The sequence below is a fragment of the Cardiocondyla obscurior genome, unplaced genomic scaffold (genome assembly GCF_019399895.1).
Source record: "Cardiocondyla obscurior isolate alpha-2009 unplaced genomic scaffold, Cobs3.1 scaffold63_0_115461, whole genome shotgun sequence".
NCBI classification, from domain to species: Eukaryota; Metazoa; Arthropoda; class Insecta; order Hymenoptera; family Formicidae; genus Cardiocondyla; species Cardiocondyla obscurior.
This window is the reverse complement of record NW_027228809.1, coordinates 12136-19635: the sequence shown is the minus strand read 5'-3', so window position 1 is coordinate 19635 and position 7500 is coordinate 12136. Positions and strand designations below refer to the sequence as shown.

General features: G+C 54.9%; 1 non-coding gene and 1 pseudogene across 1 annotated transcript; both read right to left on the bottom strand.

Annotated features, from left to right (window-relative positions):
• The window catches only part of LOC139112902 (large subunit ribosomal RNA), a 7439-nt pseudogene extending 2606 nt beyond the window's left edge, over positions 1 to 4833 (bottom strand).
• Positions 4834 to 6216: 1383 nt separating this feature from the next.
• Positions 6217 to 6371, bottom strand: LOC139112895 (5.8S ribosomal RNA). The gene has a single exon (XR_011547509.1). It is a non-coding gene; the product is annotated as a 5.8S ribosomal RNA (ribosomal RNA).
• Between the last annotated feature and the right edge of the window lie 1129 nt (positions 6372 to 7500).

Genomic DNA, 7500 nt, shown 5'->3' with positions numbered 1-7500 from the left:
TTAGGTTTGGCAATTTCTGTCTTCCGCTTGTAAAGTTATTTGCGTATCTACAGCTGTTTTCTTTAGATGCGGTAAGCTCATACCACCGTTTGCTCTTGTTCGGATTAATGTTCATCCCACAGCTTTTAAGAAAATCCGTAACCTGGTTGATCATCTTTTGCAGTCCTATTTGAGTGCTCGCAAACAGCAAAAGGTCGTCTGCGTGCCGCCGCATTTATTGACTTTCCTCCAAGGCCAATCTCTTGCAGTTCTTTTAACATTATGTGTGTCATTACGTTAAAAATAATGGGTGATATGGGTCACCTTGTCTGACCCTCTATTGGGATGAATTGGCTGATTCCATCCTTGGCCTTCAATGCGTGTGCGTGATCCTTGTACACATTACTCAAATATTGCAGCATTGGTATTCCTATACCTCTTAATACGTTCTCGATTGCCGGATGCGAAATAGAATCGAATGCTTTTCCGACATCTAATGAAGCCATATAAACTGACTTAAAATTGCTCCTGTGAAATCTTAGGATTGTATCCAATAGGAAGACGTTATCTGCACATCCGTCAGTAGGCCTAAATGCGCGTTGCCTTTCATCAATATCTAGACATTTTGCCATTCTATATGCAAGAATTTTGTGTAGCCCTCTTACTAATACCGAAGGTACCGTAATTGGCCTAAAATCGCCTGGTTCTTTGGCTTCTTTCTTTTTCGGTATAAATACCGTCCTTGACATTAGTAGGTCTTCCGGCAGCTGTTCGCACCACATTAGCAAGAAACAGCCTAATCAATATTTGTGCTGGTATCGATCTAAATAGGCGGGCCGATATGCCGTCCGGTCCTGGAGCCGACGAGCGTTGATCTTGATGCCTTTAGATCTTCCATCTTAATGGGTAACCATATTCCGAGTACTTCGCTTGGAGTTGTTTCTGGCGATTCCTTAGAGTCGTTTAGCATTACTTCTCGCCAGTATGGCTCCATTATTTCTTTGGGAGTAGTCTCTACATCTCCATTTGATCCAAAATCTGTGAGATACACCTTCGGTCTATCCTACGCCATGTTCTGTGATGTGGCGTATTCATATTTTCTTAATTTCCGTTTAGTAGTTTTAGATGTATCCGTTCTCTTTTTAGGTTTTATTCTATTATTTATTGTGGGAGGTAGGACCTCTTCTAATATATAACCAATTTTTGTAGAGTTGCCTCTTTGCCGTCATTTCTAGCTCCTTGTACGATTCTATAATCATTTGCTTTGAACGTTTGAGTTCTGGTCTTGGCAATGCTTCCAGAAACTCCAGAATGGGATTTAATTCTTCTATATCAGCCTCTGGTTCTTGTTCCGCTGCTTCTTCTTCAGAGTTTTCCTCCAGTTCTTTTAGGAATTTTGTTACTAAATCTTTGTGATTTTGCCTTTTACGCCTTGCTTTTATGGCTTCTAATGTGCGCTGTGGGAAAAATTGAATTATTTCGATTCATAAACCTAGATTTTGATCTCGAATAACTGCGCTTCCTTTCTCTAAAAGAGTTGCTTCTTCATGCGACCATCGCATTTATCGCAGCCGGTTTTAGCCGTGCGTCGTACCATTGCTTATGAGCTCTTGCTCGTGTACGCCTCTTACCTCTATTGTTGGCAAAGACCTTGTGCATCCGGATACCACATTTGTAGGTAACATCCGTTGGGTGAGTGGGAGCTTTAGCTGGGTCTGATGAGCCTGAGGGCCCATCATCTGTATCATCCGAGGCTTGGTTTTGTTTCTTTGGGCCAACTAATTCGAGTCGGAGGGGCTGGCAACCCCAAGGACCCTTGCTTCGCGGAGACGTCATTTCGCCACTGCTTACGCAGTGTTACCAGGAGTGCCACGAGGAGGCAGACGTTCCACTTGAGTATGAGAGGCTATGTTTTGCGTCATACCCCAACTATAACTCTCATTTTGCCAGATTTTCGAGCCATTTAATTTGTAATATGTATGTACATAGTAATATCCTTAAGAGAGTCATAGTTACTCCCGCCGTTTACCCGCGCTTGCTTGAATTTCTTCACGTTGACATTCAGAGCACTGGGCAGAAATCACATTGCGTCAACACCCGCGAGGGCCATCGCAATGCTTTGTTTTAATTAGACAGTCGGATTACCCTAGTCCGTGCCAGTTCTGAGCTGAGCGTTGAATGGCGGCCGAAGAGGACGACCACGACGGCTCGCGCCGCCACGGAAGCCTCGCAGCAAGGAAGATCCGCGGGAGGCCAAGGCACGGGACCGAGCTCGGATCCCTGAACCGGCGCGAGAACGCCGATAGTTCACCTCGCCCAGGCCCGGCACGTCAGCCAGACCCGCTTCCCGACCAAGCCCGACACGCCCCGCTCCTCAGAGCCAATCCTTATTCCGAAGTTACAGATCCAATTTGCCGACTTCCTTACCTACATTAGTCTATCGACTAGAGGCTCTTTACCTTGGAGACCTGCTGCGGATATGGGTACGAACCGGCGCGACACCTCCACGTGGCCCTCTCCTGGATTTTCAAGGTCCGAGGGGAAGATCCGGACACCGCCGCAACTGCGGTGCTCTTCGCGTTCCAAACCCTATCTCCCTGCTAGAGGTTTCCAGGGAACTCGAACGCTTATACAGAAAAGAAAACTCTTCCCGGATCTCCCGACGGCGTCTCCAGGTCATTTTGGGTTACCCCGACGAACACTCTTACGAGGGCCCGAATTGTATGCGGTTCCGCTGCCGGGTTCCGGAATAGGAACCGGATTCCCTTTCGCCCGACGGGCGTGTGTCAAAAGTTCACTCACCGCGCGCGACGGCACACTCGCGCGTGCGCGCGCGCTTTTTGTGTGCGCGAGACTTTTCTGCGACAACGAGAGTATCGTACGCCGTCATTGACATAGGATTTCTCCTAGGGCTTAGGATCGACTGACTCGTGTGCAACGGCTGTTCACACGAAACCCTTCTCCACGTCAGTCCTCCAGGGCCTCGCTGGAGTATTTGCTACTACCACCAAGATCTGCACCGACGGCGGCTCCAGGCAGGCTCGCGCCCAGACCCTTCTGCGCACACCGTCGCGACCCTCCTACTCGTCAGGGCTTCGTGGCGGCCTGTAAGCTCCGGGCGAGGAGTTACCCACGCCCTGCCCACGGCCGCCCCACTTGCCGCTGACGGCATAGGCTCGACGCTTCAGCGCCATCCATTTTCAGGGCTAGTTGCTTCGGCAGGTGAGTTGTTACACACTCCTTAGCGGATTCCGACTTCCATGGCCACCGTCCTGCTGTCTTAAGCAACCAACGCCTTTCATGGTGTCCCATGAGCGTCGAGTTGGGCGCCTTAACTCTGCGTTTGGTTCATCCCACAGCGCCAGTTCTGCTTACCAAAAATGGCCCACTTGGCACTCTGATCCGAGATGCTCGTGGCTTCATAGTTCAAGAAAGCCAGAGATCTCACCCATTTAAAGTTTGAGAATAGGTTGAGGTCGTTTCGGCCCCAAGGCCTCTAATCATTCGCTTTACCAGATGAGACTCGCGCGCGTTCCGTGCGGAACGGCCGAGTGCCAGCTATCCTGAGGGAAACTTCGGAGGGAACCAGCTACTAGATGGTTCGATTAGTCTTTCGCCCCTATACCCAGTTCCGACGATCGATTTGCACGTCAGAATCGCTACGGACCTCCATCAGGGTTTCCCCTGACTTCGTCCTGACCAGGCATAGTTCACCATCTTTCGGGTCCCAACGTGTACGCTCTGGGTGCGCCTCTTCTCGCAATGAGAACGAGACGCCCCGGGAGTGCGGAGCCGCATCGCGACGCGGCCCATCCTCCCTCGGTCGACAACCAGGGCCGACCTTCACTTTCATTACGCCTTTAGGTATCGCTGATCCCAATGACTCGCGTACATGTTAGACTCCTTGGTCCGTGTTTCAAGACGGGTCCTAAGAGTACCCAAAGCAGTAGCGTCGCCGACCGGTATCGGTCCCCCGAGTTGCCCCGGGGAACGTTTGCAGGCCTGTCGAAGGTTAACCGTACGACCAACAGCGGGCCAGGACCGGTGACGGCGCTAGGTCCGTAAGCCTCCGTGTACCGTGGCGCGCGCTTGCGACGGCCTCGACGCACTCCCGCGTGTGTGAGAGCTGCGGCCTGATACCTTGCGTGTACCGCCGGGCAGCCGGCCGGGCGACCGAGGGTTTGACGGCGTGCCGTGTTACCGGCGACGCGTCAGACACCGCACCCGGGCCGTAGACCGACACCCAGCGGGTCGCGACGTTCTACTAGGGGAGAAGTGCACGACGACGAAAACGCCGGACATCGGCGCGCGGCAGCGTGCCCGCGCGCGAGCCGTGAGGCCCCGCGGGGCATCGCCCACCGACGCGAAGCCAGCGTCGCTGACGATGAATCTCCCCGTTCGATCTTTTGGGTTTCTTAGGTTTACCCCTGAACGGTTTCACGTACTCTTGAACTCTCTCTTCAAAGTTCTTTTCAACTTTCCCTCACGGTACTTGTTCGCTATCGGTCTCGTGGTCGTATTTAGCCTTAGATGGAGTTTACCACCCACTTAGAGCTGCACTCTCAAGCAACCCGACTCTAAGGAGAGATCCTCCCGAGACGCGCACCGGTCGCTACGGGCCTGGCACCCTCTGCGGGTAAGTGGCCCCATTCAAGATGGACTTGGACGCGACGCGGCACCTCGGGATAAGCGGACCCTCCCAAACACCACATTTCCCTGCGGCGGAACCGCGGGATTCGGTGCTGGGCTCTTTCCTGTTCGCTCGCCGCTACTAAGGAAATCCTGGTTAGTTTCTTTTCCTCCGCTTAATAATATGCTTAAATTCAGCGGGTGATCTCGCCTGCTCTGAGGTCGTCAAAAGAAATTGTCGTGAGGCTGTACTATATATATATAATACGAAGAAGGCGAGACGACGACGACGACGACGCGAGAGAAAAGAGAAACGCAACGCGGCGAAACGCCGCGCGCGAGCGCTTGGTTAGACTACGCCGCGTGCCCCGGTCAAGAGCTGCTACCATACATAGCGCTTTCGTGGACTCGGGAACACGCGCGGTCGACCCGCGCGCGATCTCTCACCTCGCACACACTTTTGCTGCGCAGGGGGCGATCGGTGCACGCAAAATATTTGAAAGAAGAGACGAAGGGAAAATGAGAAAACGAACGAGGCAGAGAGAACAACCGCGAGAGCGTGGTGGTCTTTCGTCGACGTTGCGTCAACCGCGCCGCGATCCGCGCGCCCGCGCGCGCCAACCAACCGACCACGACGACAACTGGCCAGCCAGCCCGACGCGAACGTCGGAGGCCGGTTTGCGCGTCGTGGTGGCGTCGGCAACGCGACTGCGGCGGCGGCCGGCAGCAGCTGCAGCGGCGACGACCACTCTCTCTCTTATAATACGGTCAGGTTCTCTCGTATCTTTGCTTCGTCGTATATATCTCTAAAATCCCTCCTCTCGAGTTTCCTTTGCGTTGGCGGCGGTAAAGCGACGATATGCGCTCTGTGCAGAAGGAGAACGAGGAGGCGCGCGATTATCTCGCGGCCTCTATTCTCCTCTCCGATCTTCATTCGAAGAAGGAGAGGAAAACTCAAACTCGGTTCTCCGCGCTCCTTATGAACTACTTCTCCGTGGATCAGCCTTTGATCCCGCGCGCGCCGCAAGCGGCACACAGGCCACCTTCCGGGAGTACAAGCGCGAACGAATTGTCGGCTTGTTTCACTCCGGGCGGCGGGGCGCGAGAGGCAGATCTACTCTTTTTCGTTCGGCGCGTATATACGTATAACGTATAAACTCCTTGCAAGAGCTCGCCACGTTTATCACCACCGCGCACGTCCTTCCCTCCCGTGCGTGTGTGCGTGCGTGCGTCTCTGCGATTCTCGATCGCATCTTTCGGTCGGTCGTCGTTCATTCGTTCGACCCTCAAACCTCGTTATTTCGGACGACGCCCAACGGGGGCGCGAGAGTACGCCGCCGTTCCGCGAGTATAGAGAGAGAGCGCGCAGAGAGCGCGAGAGCCTTCGTAAAACCCTGATGGAATCCAGCAACTCGCCGCGTGGATAGCGTGCGTAGTGTGCCTGATACCCCGGGGAAGGCGTCATCGACGACTCCTCGCTTCTCTTCTCTTTTCTCGTGGATGCGGGTATAACTCTCTCGCCGGCCGCCGCGATCGGGCGAACGTCCAACGAATCGCTCGTACGCGGCCGTCGAAACGGCGCGCGCAAGCAGTTTGTCTTCGATAAAACGACCCTCAGCCAGGCGTGGTCCGGGAATTGTATCCGTGGACCGCAATGTGCGTTCGAAATGTCGATGTTCATGTGTCCTGCAGTTCACAAGTTGACGCGCAATTAGCTGCGTTCTTCATCGACCCACGAGCCAAGTGATCCACCGTTCAGGGTAATCGTTCCTTCGCGCACCAAGTACGCTCTATCAAGGAATAGACAACAATGTGCGTCTTCTTCGTTTTGGCCCTTCGATCAGCCTGGCCGCGCGTCCGAGCACGCGCGGACCGCCGCCCCTGTTACAGGGGCTACGGCACAATAATGGAGAGAGAGGGAGACGTCGGTTGTCGGCGCGGTGCGAAAACCAAGAGGTTGCGTCTCTCGCGAAGCGAGAGCCGGGGCGGAACTCTTTGAAAAACCATCGGGGTCGAAAATGACTAGCATATTCGACGAACCCTTCAGCGCGCGCGATCGCGCGCGCGCGCGCGGGACCGGAGGAAGAGCAGCGGCGAGAATCGTCGCACTCTCCACTCCTCGCCCGGCGCGCACGACGACGCGGCAGCATAGGTTACCACCGGTACGCGGCGCATTCGCGCGCACCGCAACGCGTCCGAATCGCGGAGATAGAGGCAGCGCGCGAGCGCGCCTCCGTAGTCTCCTTCTCACCGATCCTGATCCGCGAGCGGGCGCGCATATAGATGCACCTTCGCGCTCCTCCTGGATTCGCACAACGAGACCAACCGGCCGCGCTAGCCCCGGCTGAGGGGCGCGCTGAGCGCGGTGGTCCGCGCAACGGGTCGTTCGAAGCGCGCGAGAGACAGAGAGTCGGAGAATCTCCGCAGGAAACGAGAGAGAGAGAGAATGCAAAGAGCGTAATACGGCAATGCGTACAACTCTCGAATCTCTCTTCTTCTCCACAATATGCCCGGGGTCCTCTCTCGCTTTGAGCGCTCGAGATCTCGACACACTCGTCCCGACCGACAATCCTCTCTTATACGACGGCGACGAATGCGGCGCACACCGCAGCACGCCACCGTTGGCGGCGTGTGAGCGCGCACGCGGTCGTTGCGTCGCATAAACTATTCTCTCCTCTCGATCTCGCAATTTTGCTCGAGCGAAGCGTCGCGTCTCGCGACGGACGCTCCGACGAGGAGTGGGAAGGCGGCGCGGACTCGGAAGACGCGATGTCTCGCGTGCGATTAGATTTTGCGCCCCTTCAGCCACTCTCGACACAACTCGCAGAGTCGTGTTCTAGCTTGTCTGCCCCGTATCGCGGCAGGCAACGTAGTACACGTTACCGTGCGCGC